The 16,430-nt window shown below is 43.9% G+C and overlaps 1 pseudogene; it reads left to right on the forward strand.

Annotated features, from left to right (window-relative positions):
• Positions 1-864: 864 nt before the first annotated feature.
• On the forward strand, positions 865-1,900 carry LOC147711951 (uncharacterized; annotated as a pseudogene).
• Positions 1,901-16,430: the final 14,530 nt, after the last annotated feature.

Raw genomic sequence — 16,430 nt, forward strand, 5'->3', positions numbered from 1 at the left:
TAAGAAGACTTTTACGATGACCAAGAAAGAAGCTCGCGAGAAATCACATTGAACTAGGGAAACAAAGTGTTCGCAAATATGTGATGCTAAAAACAATCCATACCATGGAACCATATCTTCTATGGCCATTGTTTACCCATGAGCGGTTTTTATTGATCAGGTTTCACTTGGATTATTATCATTTGCTTTTAGAGGTCCCAAAGGGGAGCTGCAGGGGACAAGTGCTAGCACCCTGTGGCTGCGACGGAGTGTCTCCACAGGACCTGCTGCACTTTTTATATTGTCCCCCGTAGATATTTTTTAACATCATTATTAAAGAAACATAATTTTAACCAGGTCCGCCCTGCTCTTTTTTATTTACAATTGTTAAAACCAGACTTTATCCCCTTTGTAGTATGTTTTCTAAAATCGCCCCTGCGATCTAGATTATGTATGGAGCACTGATAGTTACCTCTTGTCTTATCACCTTTCGCCTCATGAGTTTTTATTTTGCACATTGTCCTTTTGGCCTGTATTTTCTTTATAATTAGGTATTAGGTGCCTATATTTTAACTTCATTGTACTGTAATTGGATTTATTATTATTTTTTGGAAATGTTTATATTTTTTAAATGGTTGTATTGTGCTGTGAAACTTTTATGGTTTTATCTTTAAAACCGAATAAAGTATTTTGAAATGATATGCTCTGTACCATGCCTCTAAAACTTAAACCAGTCGCAAACTAATTTCCGATTATTATATCTAGCAGTATATAATCATGGCTTCATTTAACGTCCTATTTTTTGCTTGCAGTTGTTCAGTTTGTTTTAGAAAAGATGGAGAATTTTTGCTTTTAGACAATCCCAGTGAAATTCTTTGAAAATGGATGGTCAAAAATATAGATGAAACTGGGGATGTAGGTTCGCGGATTAACATGCAGAAACTTGAAAACCTGGCACTTTCAACAGTGACAGTTAGTGTACTTCATCCAAAATCTACAAATAAATATGAAGCAATAGAACGTGAAAATGAAACTGTCTTGGAGTCCCCTCTTAAATTTAAGGCTCAAGGATCAAAACATGCCTTCCCATCACCACCTCACCATTTAATACCCCAAAAACAATTTTCCTATACAAGAGATGGCTGTTTCTAGCAATGGAGAAACACCTACCAGACCCTGCAGCGGAGATCACAAAATGATGGTACACTTGGCATCAAATATTTGACACCACAATATTTGACACCACAAGGTTTTTTGGCTCACAGTCACACAGCCTGGCCTACAGTGAATTTCCATCTGCAGCAATAGTCACAGATGACGATATGAACCATACCCCCTGCCATGACCCATTTTCAAGCAACAAAAGGGTTGACGATGATGTAAGTAGAGCTCAATGTGTGCTGCCTTTTATACACAATTGCACATTGTTAAGCCTACATGCCAGACTTGTTTTCATGGTAACTGTAACATGCCTTTTGCTGCCAAAACCTATTTTTAATAACTACATAACTTCTGCCTGTTATCACTGCAACCAGACTTGATTCTTATTACAACACAGAATTAATATGGTGCATTAATTTAGTCAACAACAAAGCACATATATCTATCTTTTAAAATGTGAATAAATACATTGACTAATATTTGAACTGTACAGTATAAATGATGGCCTAATGGTTGCTTTGTCTTCTTTTTTTGTTTATTTTTGTCCTCAGGACAATGAAGAATCCTTTCATTTGATAACTGAAAAAAGTCCATCATTTCACACTAGGTTATTGTTTTTATTTTTTTTAAGATGCATAGGAAATTGCATTTTCACTTGTATGGTCTAATTATGATTTGCTTTCTCTCTAAGGAAATGGTATATAACCCATTCTCAATTATTAATCAAAATGAAATGTATTCTGTTGGTTACAAGAAGTAGTGAATGCTTTACAAGCCGCAAACAAACCCTTAAAAGATAAGTGATTGATATTCTACCTAACCCTGTGAACTGCAACAAATTTCCACTAACAATCCTTTTTTCCCCACCCAAAACACATGTGTCACCAAAAAGTATGCTTGTGTTATGTGCTATACTGCATTTGCAAGCTGGACTGTCTGCTTTGACAAGTTTAACAAACTTAACATATACAGCTGCCTTAAAAATATGCAGTCAATCATCCATGGTACAAAGGGTACTTGTGTTCTTTCCCACTGTTTTGGCATACTAATTGTGTTGTCGTTTGTAACCTTTCTGCACAATTAAAGGTTATATAGGACAAAACTTGTAGATTTACTGCATGCCAAGACTTTCAAATCTTTCTGCATGTAATATTTTTTTTTATATGGCTGTTTATGGAGCTAACTCAGCAAATCTTAGATTGTTAGCCATGTACGCCAAATTAACATCCAAAAATCATGAATTCTAATATTTTAAATTTTTTACTATGTAACCTTACATGATGCCAAATAGTTGATAATTGTGTTATTTTGCAGACTGATATGCAGTAGTTGATGAAGAATTTAAATGATCCATCACGGTTCAGAACTGTTCTTGTGCCAAACACTCTTGAAGGAAACCAAGGCAGCTTGGGACAGTACAGGTTTTCTTCTGAATGGTGTCGGAGAAATAACTTTTTCTACGAAAGAACTTGCATCCGCAAAAGACATACCAAAGGCTTGTGCTGGAACAGCTGTCCTTGATGAGGAAAAGGTTGATGTAGTATTAGGTAAGACATTACAAATGTTCTGGATTAACTGAATGTTAATTTGGACTATGGTATACATTACATACAGTGTTTAAATATGTTTGCATATGTGATCTTTTATCATATTAATGTACAAGGGCTCAGGGCTCGAGTCACGGTACCACGCAGGTGGACGACGTCCCCCCACTTTATTTTACCTGGTGGACGCCGTTCCCCTGCCAAACAGCTGGACTTCACTCTTTGGCCTCTCTGGGACGAGATCGGAGCTCACAGGACGCTGCACATGCGCTGGCATCGCAGATGCAATCGCATCTAAGGGGTGAGCGAGGGAGGCAATGAGCCCGATGGTGCAAGCCACCTTTCCTGACGTCACTTCCAGTGACAGCGTCCCCCCACTTCTTTTTTAAGCACTTGTGCCCTGCAAGGACTCCATCACGCTTAACAGTAATCTGCAAAAGAGCGGGGTCGTAACTTATTAAGAATTTGTTCTGAGTTTGCCCTACAAATAGCATGCAAATCTGGCAAGGCCTTGAGTTGGGATTTAATTTCAAAATCTGTATTTCCAGGTGAGGGGCTCAAACAGGATGAATAGGTGAAGGCAAACTACACTTATAAAACACTGTGCTCACAGCTTTTATTTGGACCTGATCAACTCTCCAAATAATTAGATCAGTTGCCCTTTTCCTAGCACTTGGTTGTAAGCTCCGATTTGAATTTCTGGTTAGTATAGTTGTTTCTCATACTATTTTCACAGTATGAATATTGCAAATAGAGTTCAGGCCCAACATGGCTGCCTCCACAATGGTTTTGTAAATTAAATTTGGTATTGATTGCTTTTTATTTGCAGAGGAAGTAAGACAGCGTCTGGCGAACACCTGTGGTTTTTTCACTTGGACGTGGAGAATCGCCCACCCACATCAACCTGCTGCAATCTGTGCAGGAAAAAATAAAAATGCCAGTGAAAAGTTCTCTTTGACATTTTATTTTTTTACTGTTGTGTGCCCCGCAGCAGACAGCCTGCCCCGATCCCAGAGAAATACAGGGTGTGCCTCTGCTGTAGATTGACAACAGAGGACAGGAGCAGTGGCTGGTTGGATGCTCCACAGTATGAGAGCAGCCCCAGGATTGGCTAAGTCTGGTGTTTTGTGTTCCCAGCAGTGGTTTGCCCGCTCACCACTCCAGTTAGCTGGCAGCCGCCACTGCTGGTGAACATGACTAGGGCACATATGTTGGTTTTAACACCTCTACATCAGTACTTGAATCAATCTTTCTTTCAAGTACCTCAGTATTTCAAAAGGATGAAAAAGGCAGATCACGGCCTGCTACTTGGGGCTGGAACTATCATTCGTGATGCAGGTATAGTTGCATTAGGAACCAGGAGCATGAGGGGCTAAACTCTCCGGTTATGATGTGGTGTTTTGTGTTCAATTTCTGTTGCCAATTAGTCATGTTTGCTCTTTCATAATTCCAAGTTTTTTATATATTTTGGGCTACAGAAAAGTATCAATGCAATAGGAGTTACAGGGGGAACAACAGGACAGCCAGCCCCCCACTCAACGAATTCACTATCAAAAAGTGGCTGTCCCTGGATTGATACACCATAAATGTTTTTCAAATCACAGTTCAAGAGGGTCAATTTCTTTGCGACCTCGCCTACAGTGACCGATTTGATAAACTGGTCACTATTGCTGTGGTGTATCTAATTTCTAAAAGAGAAAAAGAAACAAACTACCATCCACAGACCTTTCAACCACAGAAAAAGTGTGAGAAGGAAAGAAGGCACCCCACGGTAGCAATACCATAGGGGAAAACTGCCTGGTACTCGCCAGGAAACCCGCTTTTCATCATTGGTTACCTTCTTTCCAGAGAGCCAATGTGCATGTGTATTAAAACAAAGCCTCAATCCAATGAAAACAAGAGGAAGAAACCTAAATGTGAGTGTACTTCCTATATGTGTGAAAATAATAATCCACGTGTTAACGGATCCCGTGAGAACAAAACATAATCCTCACCAATAAAAATTGGTAAAGCTTACTTGCTGCTGATACTCTTTATTCCTTGCTGTAAGCTTTTCCACATTAAAAAATGACTCCTATCAAGTCATAATCAATAACAACTACAGAAAAGTATCCCCGCTCTTAGCCCCAACCACTCCTGCAGCCCCAAGTCGCCATAAGAGAAGTTTCGGAGGGGACCCAGCTTCAAAACATTTTTCATCAGGGCAGCTCATTCCATACAAGTTAAAAGACCTTTGTTGTAGATGGACCTTTTCTGTCCTCTTCCTGAAACTCCAACAGATTTCCTGAATCCACAACGTGTTGCTTCACTCTTAAGTTAATAAACAAATATTCTTTCTTCACCTCCTGCCCCCCTCTTCATCAATGCCTTTCTCTCATCTGTGTCATTTTGACCAAGTGCCCTTAATGTTAAACTTATGAACCCTTTTATCTATATTTCATGGGTCACACTATATGAAATAATGCAATTGGAACATTTTAAAGGCAGCCTATCCCTATTAAATACCTATAATAATGGTGGTAAAATTATACTGATACTGATGTATGTTAATTTCTATCTTTTTATGAAGTCTGTGTGCAAGACCAACTGCTGGTCATCACAGGACAACAGAACTATGAGATGGAAGCTGGCTATAAAGATTTGCAATGCTAGAAGTAGACGAAAGAAAACTCAGAATCTAGAAACGTACACAAAGTTTCTGGTTTTCCTTAATCCTTTTTTTCTTTAAATTAATATTCTGGCATTTTTCCCTCTCTTGTACAGTGTCCTGAACTTTCTTTATGCTCGCTTGTTTGGAATTCTGGTCCCCATGGGGCCAAATGTGTACCTTTAGATCAATAAAATTACATGTTGACACATCCATTTTTATGCTTTTTGCTATAACCCTTGTTCTGACCAGTCTTTTGCTACTGGTCACCATGTAAAACTGCTTCAGATAATGCTCTGTTCTTCAAAGTAAGGCAAGTCCCAGTGAGTCAGGCGTATAGGGGTAGCAGCACACTGTTAAGCTTATCTGAATGGCATTGTTGCAGACCACTACTTTTGTATGCATATAGTATTTCTACAGCACAAAGCTAGTCATATGGAACCTTTCTCAGATTTATCTTATACAGGTGCCCGCCTCTCAGAGTAGAATTTAAAAAGTAATCTTTCCAAAGCAGGAGCATATTGATCTGAAAATTACGCCCACATTAATGGAAGTTTTGTGTTTGGGTTACTTACGTTTTATAATGCAGTCTTGACGCAAAAACCTTTTCAGGATTTACAAACAAAGCAAATTGGTATTTGATACAACATTCACACAAATTGGGAAAAGTTGTCAAGTTTGTCTTGGCATAGTATTTGTACAAAACCTAATCTAGACTCTCGCGGACACCTTTTCACAATAGTGCAAATGTGTTTGCCAGGTGCTTGACTGCCTAATGGTGCAGAGGTGCAAGGGAGAGGGAGTAGTCATTGCACTTTCCTGCTCTCTCCCTGTTACCCTCCACAGCAAATGTGGGTGTGCACTGCGTTCAGTGACATTTTTGTAAATCTGGGCTTTACTTTAGAACTCATGCCATTGCAAATAATTAATGGTATTGTGTAAAGAAGGCATATTACATCCAAGTGGCTTGTTTTTGACAGGAAGGTACATTGAGGAGGTGGTCCTCTAAATATTTCCCTACCAGCAAATCCATATTCCGAAACTAATAGTGGGACCTTGCAAGGGAATACTGGCAGTTGACTAATGTGCTTGCAACATGGAATTGTCAAGGTGTAATCCAACCCTTAATGATTTAATTGTGATCCGCAGCCGCTCTAATTTATTCAGTAAATTATCTGGGAGTTATCTGCAGTTGGCATAAAATCCCCAAGAGAATTTCACAATCATATGAAAGTCCTTATGTAGACATTGTTTAGTAATCCACACTCCTTCTGTAGTTGTCCTAACATAATCCTGAGTAATCCATGCTCATTTTTGAGTTGTCATTAAATCATCCTAGAGTAATTCACACTCATCCTGAAATTGTCACAAAATCATTCCTGAGTAACCAACTTCCATCCTGAAGCGGTAATGGGACCATCCAGGAATAATCAACTGTCATCCTGAAATTGTTATAAAATTATCCTAGAGTAATCCACAGTAATCCCTAAATTGTCTAGAGGCCATCCTGGAGTAATTCTCACTCATCCTGAAGTTGTCAATTAGTGTTCGTGGAGTTGTAATAGGCATACTTCAGGATGGGTTGGGATGACTTCCCCCGATAATTACAGGAATAGCTCAGTTGAAGTCATCAGATGACTTCAGAAAGACTCAAGGATGATCGTTCTTTTTGACCAGGGATGTCAGCCAATAAGAGATGTATCCGGGAGTTTTACTGGTGCCCACAAATTGAGGGTATGGTAGATGCTTTGGTAAGGTGTTGTAAACTGTGTTCTAACCGTGATAAAACTGCCAAACCATTTGTGTTAATGAGCACTCACCCTTTGAATTTGTTTAGGTAGGGTAAATAGAAGAAGTTAGGAATATATATTTTAGGCCCTTTTTACACTGTGAGCAAGAAAGAAACATGTTTCATCATATTAGTTGGTTATGTTTCCAAATGGCCTGAAGTTAGGATGACTGAGAAAGTGAACTCAGACTGTGTTTGCATTTTTTTAGGATGTTATTTGCAGAGAAGGTCACCAGAAGAATTCGTTTCAGACGACAAACCTCAATTTGTGAACAAAAAAGTCTGAGGAGCATTTACTCAGGTGTGATGTAAAACATAAAAAACTTCCAATTATTGCCACCAATGTAATTGTCAAGTTGAGATATTTAAATGTTGTTAGGGGATCCATTCAATTGGCTAGTGAGAGTGGTTTACCTTGGAGGAAAGTGTTGCAGGTTATTTTATAGTCATATCCTACTATGCTTAATTCTCTAACCGGGTGTTCTCCATTTGAATGGCTCTGTGGACAAAAAGCTGGAACTAAGTTGGTTTCATGGTGGTTGAAGGAGTATGGTAGAGATTCTGCTGCAGGCGTAGATTATGAGAAAAACAGAAAGCAAATGGAAAGATATCAAGAGAAAATTTAGATTTTTCGCAGCCTGATGGATAGAAAATCTGGATTTTCTTAAAGATATTAAAGACAAAGAGGTTAAGAGTATGTAAATCTCCTTTATTGTCAGCTCACAGCAGCTACAATTGAGGAACATAGAAACTTCAATAACATTCTAATAAGATATGAAGTCCCTCTACATGCAATCTTCTCCCTTCGATGTAATCAAGATAACATCTGAGATCTTTACTTTTCAAACAAAATGTAATCAGTGAAAACTTCTTACTCTGAAAAAGTAAAAACAATACAAATTCAGTAACATTGACCCCACTAGGGAGGGTACCAATGTAGAGGGATAATCTTAGCCTCTGTGTCTTTAATAAAATCCAGATTTTCTGCCCACCAGGCTGTGAAAAATCGAAATTTTATTGTATGACACGGAGACTAACATTATGCAAGTTGGGGGCGTGGTCTGCCAAGCAGCAGAATGGCCGTTCTTTGAGTTAGCTCCGCCGGCTAGTGACAAATCTGACAATAATCCTTGTATCTGGTGTCTTAGGGAGCCCGCACTCGACATTCCTGTATGCTGGACCCGAAGCGGATTGCGGCGGTGAACTCCATTAACCCCGCGGAGTCTCTCCGGGAAAGTGACAAAGACCCTGGCTGAGCCCCGGGCGGTCTGGATCTGCAGATGAGTGAGGGTGACGGCGGGCACTGAAATCGGGCCCGGGGACTGAGAGCCACTGCGGGCTAGAGGCTATTCCGGGGGAAGACAGTCGTGCTGCGGCCCCAATATGCGCTGGGGGAAAAGTGCTGACTTGAGAAGCGGCGGAGAGGAGTCTGGTCCTTGGTGCGCCCAGCCCCTTGGCTGTCCGAGATTATCTTTGGTTGTGGAGGTGCCGTGGCCGTAATGCATGGAAGGAGGCCCTGTCTGCCATTTTGAACCCTCTCGCGTGGTGGGCCCGGATCCGTAGGCGGAAGCTGCTGGGGCTTTCTGACTGCCCCCGGCGGTCAGACAGCTTCAAAGAAGTCGACCCGAGAGGTGGGGGCACACAGAGTGGTGAGCGGAGCCGGCTCTTGGTGCTGGAGAATTTGATATTGCCGAGAGCTGGGGGAATAATCCTAAAGCACCTAGAAATGAGGGGGATACAGCGCTATGGAGGTCCTGAGTGCCCCTGTGATATATCCAGCTACAGGCGATCTGCAGACTTACTGAGACTGAGACAGTGGTGGTGCTCCTTGGGATGTTGACTCCATATGTGCCTTGAAACCCAGACACGCTGCTGGTAATTGCGACTGCTTGTGGTGGTGGCGGGGGATTCCTGGGGCTTCTCTGCGAGGTGTTGCAGTTTGTTTTAATTCGCCTAGCCGCATACCTGGAATGGTGCGTTGTGGCTGCTGCTGGACTCAGGGTCTGGTTGGATACGTTTGTTGAGCCCCATTGCCTACTGTAGCGGCTTGGTGGAGACTCTCCTCTCTGTGCCTTTCGCTGTGCATGGCATGGTGGCCAGCTCCCTCCATTTTGACTGGTGGACACAGGTACTGTGATTCATAGGAGATACAGACGTGGGATTTGTCATTCCGTGCAACTGAGGGTTCAAGGTGCGATTGGATTGTGTTTGAGGCCCGAGCCACGGCATCTGGGTTGAGGAGTCTGACGGTGGAGAAGCATTGTATCGCATTTGTGGAGGAACCCTCTTGTTCACACTTACTCTTAGCAAGCCGGCGATTAGTTGATCAAATATGGGCAAGCCGGATGCCAAGCAACCCAAACTTACTTTCGACAAATGCTCTACAGGCCAGAATGACCCGTCTTCAGGGCCGCAGTCTGAGGAGCAGAGGGAGGACCACCCAGAAGACCAGGGGGAGGATCTGCGCACCCTCATGTTAGAAATGTGATCCAGTCTACGAAATATCGACTCCAAGTTAGATACCCTAACCACACAATTAGACTCTGTGAAAGCCCAAGTTACAGTCCAGGAAACCCGACTAAACGCATTGGAGAATCAGCAAACTGAATTTCATGAATTCCAAACGGAGACCAAGGAGCAGCTTTTGCATATGGACAAGCTCTTGGGAGTAATCCGCGCAAAGAACGACAATTTGGAGCCGAGGTCCCGGAGGAACAACCTACACATCCTAGGAATTCCGGAAACAACTGCGATTGTCAAGATGGAAACCTATGCGGCCGACCTCGTTCATTCACTGTTTGACCCGCACTTATCATCTGTGTTTGTGGTGGAGAGGGCACATGGGGCCCTGGACCAGAAGCCTCTGGTGGGGGCTCCGCCGAGACCGATCTTGGCCAAACTGTTGAACTATCAAGACAGAGATAATATCCTGAGACTGACGAGAGAGAAGGGCCAACTGAATTACCAAGGTAACAATCTGTCATTCTATCCGGATTTTACTACGGCTGTTCAGGCGGCGAGGCGCGAGTTCTTACAGGCTGAGAAGATCCTTCTTCAGGCACAGATCCCTTATTCTCTACTTTACCCAGCCAAATAGAAGGTCTCCTATGATGGCACTGCGCATTATTTCACGGATGCAAAATCTGCTCTCAAATTTGCTAAACACATCGGAGGCAAGAAAAGTAAAGACTCTCGTGGGGCGGAGGCATCGACGACAGGACGACTTAACGACAATGATTAACTGTATGATATGGTACTGGCTCAACGGAGGTGACATTTATTTATATGTTGAACTATGTAGCCATATTCATCCATGTTGCTATGGGTCCTACTATCCTGGTTACTTTTATGTGCTTGTGATTTTGCCAGGGGATGTCGGGGGGGCATGTACCATTCACTATAGATTTCCTAGCCACCCTGTTTAGTCAGGGGTGAACGCTGGGGCTACTATTCCCCCATGGGAGGTTTCCCTAACTCTTTTCAAGAAATGCTGTGGTTTGTGTTACTGGGGTGGGTTTTTCTGCAACCTAATTGGGGGGTTGGAGTGGGTGGTTGGTTGGGGGGTAGTTTGCTAGTTTGTTTAATGCCAGTGAAAGGAATAGCAACCGATCAAGATGCACATTCTGTAGGTTGTGTTTTGTGGCTGTGGCCTGCCGCCCCCCCCGCTGCTGTCTCTAGACGCAGGCACGCTATGCCATTGAATTTATTGACATGAAACATCAGGGGGCTAAACAATTGTCATAAAGCCAGGCTTGTACATGCTTATTTAGCAAGGCAGAACATTGACATCTGCCTGCTCCATGAGACACACCTTAATGTCACACCGTCTCTGAGGCTGCGCAATCACAGATGGGGGTGTATACACTCATCCGTATATATTCTAATTATGCACGAGGGGTGTCTGTTCTGATTAGACTGGGATTGGATTGGCGTGAAGGTGAGGTCCACGGGGACCCTGGGGGAAGGTATGTCATTGTGAGTGGGGTACTAAAGGGGACATCCGTGGCAATTGCTGCTATCTATGGCCCAAATATAGATTCTCCTGATTTTTTTATGATGTATGGTCTAAGATAAAGATGTTGGGTTATGATACTGTGCTGTGGGGTGGGGATTATAATGCAATACTTGATGATGTTATGGATAGGAAGGAAACGGCCCAGAGCCTTGCACCCAGCTGAGCGCACCGCTTTGCAGTCTATAGTTACAGACGGGAACCTGGTGGACATTTGGCGCAATAGACACCCACTAGAACAGGAAGGCACATGTATGTCGGACCATCATACTGCTTGGTCTCGGTTGGACTTTTGGTTAATCACTGGAGATTCCGCGGCTTGGACCGTGGATGTTTTGCACCTACCGCGTACATTGTCCGACCATGTCCGACCATGCGCCCTGTCTGCTGAGACTGTCCCTCCCAGGGTCTTTGCCACGCTTGTTTGCTTGGAGACTCCAACCACATGCATTGATAGATAAGGCCTTTAAGGAGGAGATCAGGGAAGATATTGTTGATTATTTTAAGAATAACAAGGGATCTGTTGATACTCAGGCTTCATTATGGGAAGCTTTTAAAGTGGTGATCAGAGGCCAATGCATTGCGAGACAGGCGGGTGTGTTGAAGGCAATTAGTGGCACACTGGCGTAACTGGAGTTCAAGATTAAGGCTATGAAGAGCGCGTTTTATTCCATAAACGATACTCATTCCGCACAGCAGCTGAAGGTGTTGCTCTTGGAATATGCGGAAGAGGCGCAGAGAGAGGGGAAGTTTTTGCATAAATATGCAGAAGCTCGCAGGTATGGCGAGGGGGACAGACCGGGTCGCATGCTGGCGGCTATGGTTAGACCTTCTAGATCCGCTTCTTTCGTTCATGAGGTACGCAATGCGCAGGGAAATATGGTTAGAGGCCAGGAGGGGGTCTCCAATGAGTTTTTTGCATTCTACTCTCACCTGTATACGACCACAATGGGGAGCTGCCCCGAGGAATTGACAGCATTCCTTGATACACTGGCTTTGGTATGGTTCAATGATACTCATAGGATGTATATGAACCTCCCATTCACTGTAGAAGATGTGGCCCAGGTCATAAAAAGCTTGCCACTGGGGAAGGCCCCTGGCCCTGACGGCCTTACTACTGCCTTTTATAAGACTTACCCCGAGGAGCTGGCGCCTAGGTTGCTGGAAGTCTATGAAGAGGCGCTGGAGGAGGGGGTATTGCCGCAGACAATGAAAGAAGCAACAATTCTTACACTCCTTAAACACGGGAAGCCTGAAGTGGAGCTTGACTCCTACCGGCCCCTCTCTTCGAGAAATGTTGACATCAAGATATTGGCAAAGTTGATTGCCAATAGATTGCAACCACTCCTGCCAATGATTGCGCTGCTGGACTAATCTGGATTTATTCCAGGGAGGTCGACAATCATCTCATGATTTGAGGACCATATTTCTGGTGCTACATTATCTTCATCCCAGCGAAAAAGCTGCAGTGGTTTTTCTTGACGCTACAAAAGCGTTTGACACGCTTGAGTGGTCTTACCTTTTTCCCGCATGGGCTTCAACCCGCTTTTTCTGAGCCGCATTAAATTATTGTATTCCGCGCCCATGGCGCGAGTGCAGGTAAATGGCCTGTTCTCTGACCCCTTTTTGATCTCCTGCTGTCCTCCCTACTATTCGCTATCGCTACGGAGCCTCTTGCTGCCCGGGTCCGACAGCATCATACCGCGCGCGGTATAGGCTTCAGCTCTCGAAGTCTGCTTATCTCGTTATATGCAGATGCCGTCACGCTATACATAACCAACCCGGAGGAGAATTTAGATCCATTGCAAATGGAGTTTATACGATTTGGTGGGCTCTCAGGCATCTTTATAAACTGTGCCAAGTCTGTGGTATTTCCGCTGACTGATGGCACTCCCAAGATAACATCAGAATTTCCCTTTAGGTGGGAAGAGGACGAGGTTAAGTACCTGGGAATCTGGATTAAGCATGGGCGAATTTTACGAATCTGGCGTTCGTGAATTTGCGAACTCGCAATCCGCAAAATCTGCGAATTCTCGCGAATTTGCGGATTTTTATTTTTTTTGTGTTCGCAAGGGTGTCTGCCAGTTCGCGAGGGTTTTGTACCAGTTCGCAATTGCGAACTTACTTGTCGGCTCGCAACGGTCGTGACTCTGTTGTTTCTACGTCTGGTTCATCATCACAGGTTCCCAGCACCCTCTGTTTCACCACTGCCACCCTCTGTTTGACCCATACCACCCTCTGGTACATCAATGCCACCCTCTGGTTCATCATCACTGTAGATTATGGGGGGGAAAAGCAAGCACACCTGCCCTGCATCAACTGACATGAATTAATTTGGGGTTGGTTTATTAATGTGTCACTGTTTTAAAATTCCAGTCAGGCACCTGCTTCCTTATCTGTAATTTGCTTTCTGTTGCAGTGCAATTTTTTTTTCCAGGACCTTTGTGGCCTACTTGTAGCTATTCTATGAGCCTGCTGTGAGGGTCAGAGCAGGGTCATAGAATTGTTGCAACTAGCAACTGAACTCTGGAGGGGCCCCAGTCAGGAAGCACTACTGGGAATGGTTACTATTACTAATGATGAGTTTGAACTTTTGCACCTGGTGAGTGCTTTCAGTTTTGCAAAACTCGTTTTTCTGCAGAACAGCAACTGTAATGCCCCAAACAAACTTACTTGTGAAAGTTGATTTCTAATCCAAAAGTGATCCAAAGAAAGTCAAAAGGCCTCAAATCCAAAAAAGTGCAGGCAAATGTCAACCTGAGGAGTTATTCTGATAAAAATCATCATTTTCAGAAGGTCTATGCTGCTTGCTAATGGATTTCTTGTGCAGAATTGCAAATTTTGTAATTTCGCGAGTGAGAGATTGTTGCTGCCCGCCGCACCTACATGTTCGCAATTCCGAACTCTCGCGGGATCCCGCAGCAAGATCTAAAATGGTGCAGCACTCGCAAAATATCGAGAAAAACAACTCGGCAAACGCTGAATGACGGTAAGTGAACGCCGCACGCCGCAAAATTGTATCACCAAGAAAAAAAAATCTGCTGCGTGCGAATTTGTGGATTTTCGGTAAATTCGCGAGCGTTCGCGGATTGCGAATTTACCGAAAATCCGCAAAATCCGCGAGCGGAACGGATTTTCCGCCCATGCTTAATCTGGATTAGCCGAGACACGCAGGAGGTATGGCGGCTAAATTATGGTCGAGCAGTGACGTGTTTGGAGGAGAAAGTGATGGTGTAGGCCAGGTTACCGTTGTCGCTGGCCGGGAAAATAGCACCAATTAAAATTATTATCCTACCTAAATTCCTATATTCATTTGTTAATATCCCGGTTCCTCTCACCAAGCACTTTTCCGACACTCTTAAATCCCACCTGCTCACTTTGATATGGGCCGGAAAGCAAGTCAGGGCGTCATGGGATCTCTTGACGCTTCCTCTGTCACAAGGGGGGTTGGGAACCCCGGATATGTGACTATATGTGTTGTGTGCACAGGCACAGTTTCTACCTTACTGGGTACATCCGTCTCCCTTCCAGCCACATGTAGCGGTTGAGACCGACACCATGGCCCCGATTCCATTGAAGGTCGCATTATATCAGAAGCCAAGGTGACCTCGGGGTGACATAGACTCTGCTGGGACCCTGTGCTGGGCGTGGGATGAGTTGCATAAGAGAGCGAGAGTCCCGATGTTGTTTGCTCCCTCTGTCCCCCTACTTCAGAACCCAATGATGCCCTGCATATGGGATAATGTGAGTAAATCTCTAGCCCAGAAAATGCGTCTCCAGACATTTGAGGACCTATACCCTGGAGATGAGTTCAGATCTCCCCCTGTGGTGCCTGAGGGACAGCTGGTGCCGTTCACAGAACTCTTCTTATACCATAGGATACGCACGGCATGCCATGCGCTCTGGGAGGATTTCCCGAAGGCGCCACCGACACTACGCACACTAGAAAACGTGCTTAAATTCCCATCCTCCTCTAAACTTGTTACGCGACTTTACACTAGTATGCAAGACACTGCTCCGATATTAATTCCACCCTCCCTCACGCACTGGAACGAGGAGCTTGATCAGCTGCTGACAGATGCTCAGTGGAAATACTGCTGTGGGCAGCTCTTGGAGCTTTCCCCGAATTACAAATTAAGGCTAATCCACTTCAAGTATCTGCACAGGTACTACAGAACGCCAGTGAGCCTGCATAGGATGGGTCTTTGGGCTGACAGCAGCTGTTGGAGATGCGGCTTTGCCCCAGCTACCTTCCTACATGTGGCATGGCACTGCCCCAAGATTGTAGAATTTTGGGAGAAGCTTTTTGAGTAAGTGAACGACATGCTGGGGATGTCGCTGGAGCCATCTCCAATTCTGGGTATTTTGGGATATGTAAATACACCCTGCCCAAACTGCGCACGTTACATGCACTTCTGCTCTTGTTTGCAAAACAGCAGGTTGCAGTAAACTGGGGTAGATGACGTGTGCCCTCCTTGAATGACTGGGTCAGGGACATTACCTATGGGCATACACAACTCAGTACCTTTTCGGAGTTAATGCCACCTGCCTCTAGACCACGAAATATATGGGAGCCATTCATTGCTTGGAATGCCAGGCTTCAGGAGGCAGCCCGAGATGAGGAGATCGGAAGCTCTCAAGGTTCCTAGTGGGATCTGTATGTATTTGCACTAAATTCAAGCTTTGACATAATGAGTCGAGATAGCTGCATTTGGACTGGTGATTGGATAAGTAACTGCATTGTTGACCTCCTGGGGTCCATTATGTATAATATTTTAGCCCTAAGTAGTGATGTAGGTGTAGCCTGTATGCAATAGAATGCAAATTTTAGATCCTGTCAAATGTTATGGGGGGTGGGGGGACGTTTGCCACAACAACTATGTATTGTAATATCGCTATGATTAATAATTTGAATTATGGACATGTACTGAAATGGCTAGTTGTGTTGTATTGACACTGTTTGTTAAAAATGTCAATAAAAAAAAACATTATGCAAGTTAAAAGTGCATCTAACCCTTTCGGGGCTCATTACGGGGAATGGTACCGTCATGAGCACCAGTGCTCTGGTGCTCATGACAGAACCATTCCGTCATGAGTACACGTGTACTAAATCCCTCTGCTGCAAACAGCAGAGGAATTTCCTTTTTCAAATCTTCACCTCGGGAGGTGGAGAAGAGCTTCCCCAACCTACTGAGGCATTTTGTTTCATATGTAATGACAATCACGTGCATGGCACACTGACTGTCATTACATATGAAACTTAAATGAGCCAATAGGCTAGTTTCAGTTTCCGTGCTT

The sequence above is a fragment of the Lissotriton vulgaris genome, chromosome 5 (genome assembly GCF_964263255.1).
Source record: "Lissotriton vulgaris chromosome 5, aLisVul1.2, whole genome shotgun sequence".
In the NCBI taxonomy this organism is placed as follows: Eukaryota; Metazoa; Chordata; class Amphibia; order Caudata; family Salamandridae; genus Lissotriton; species Lissotriton vulgaris.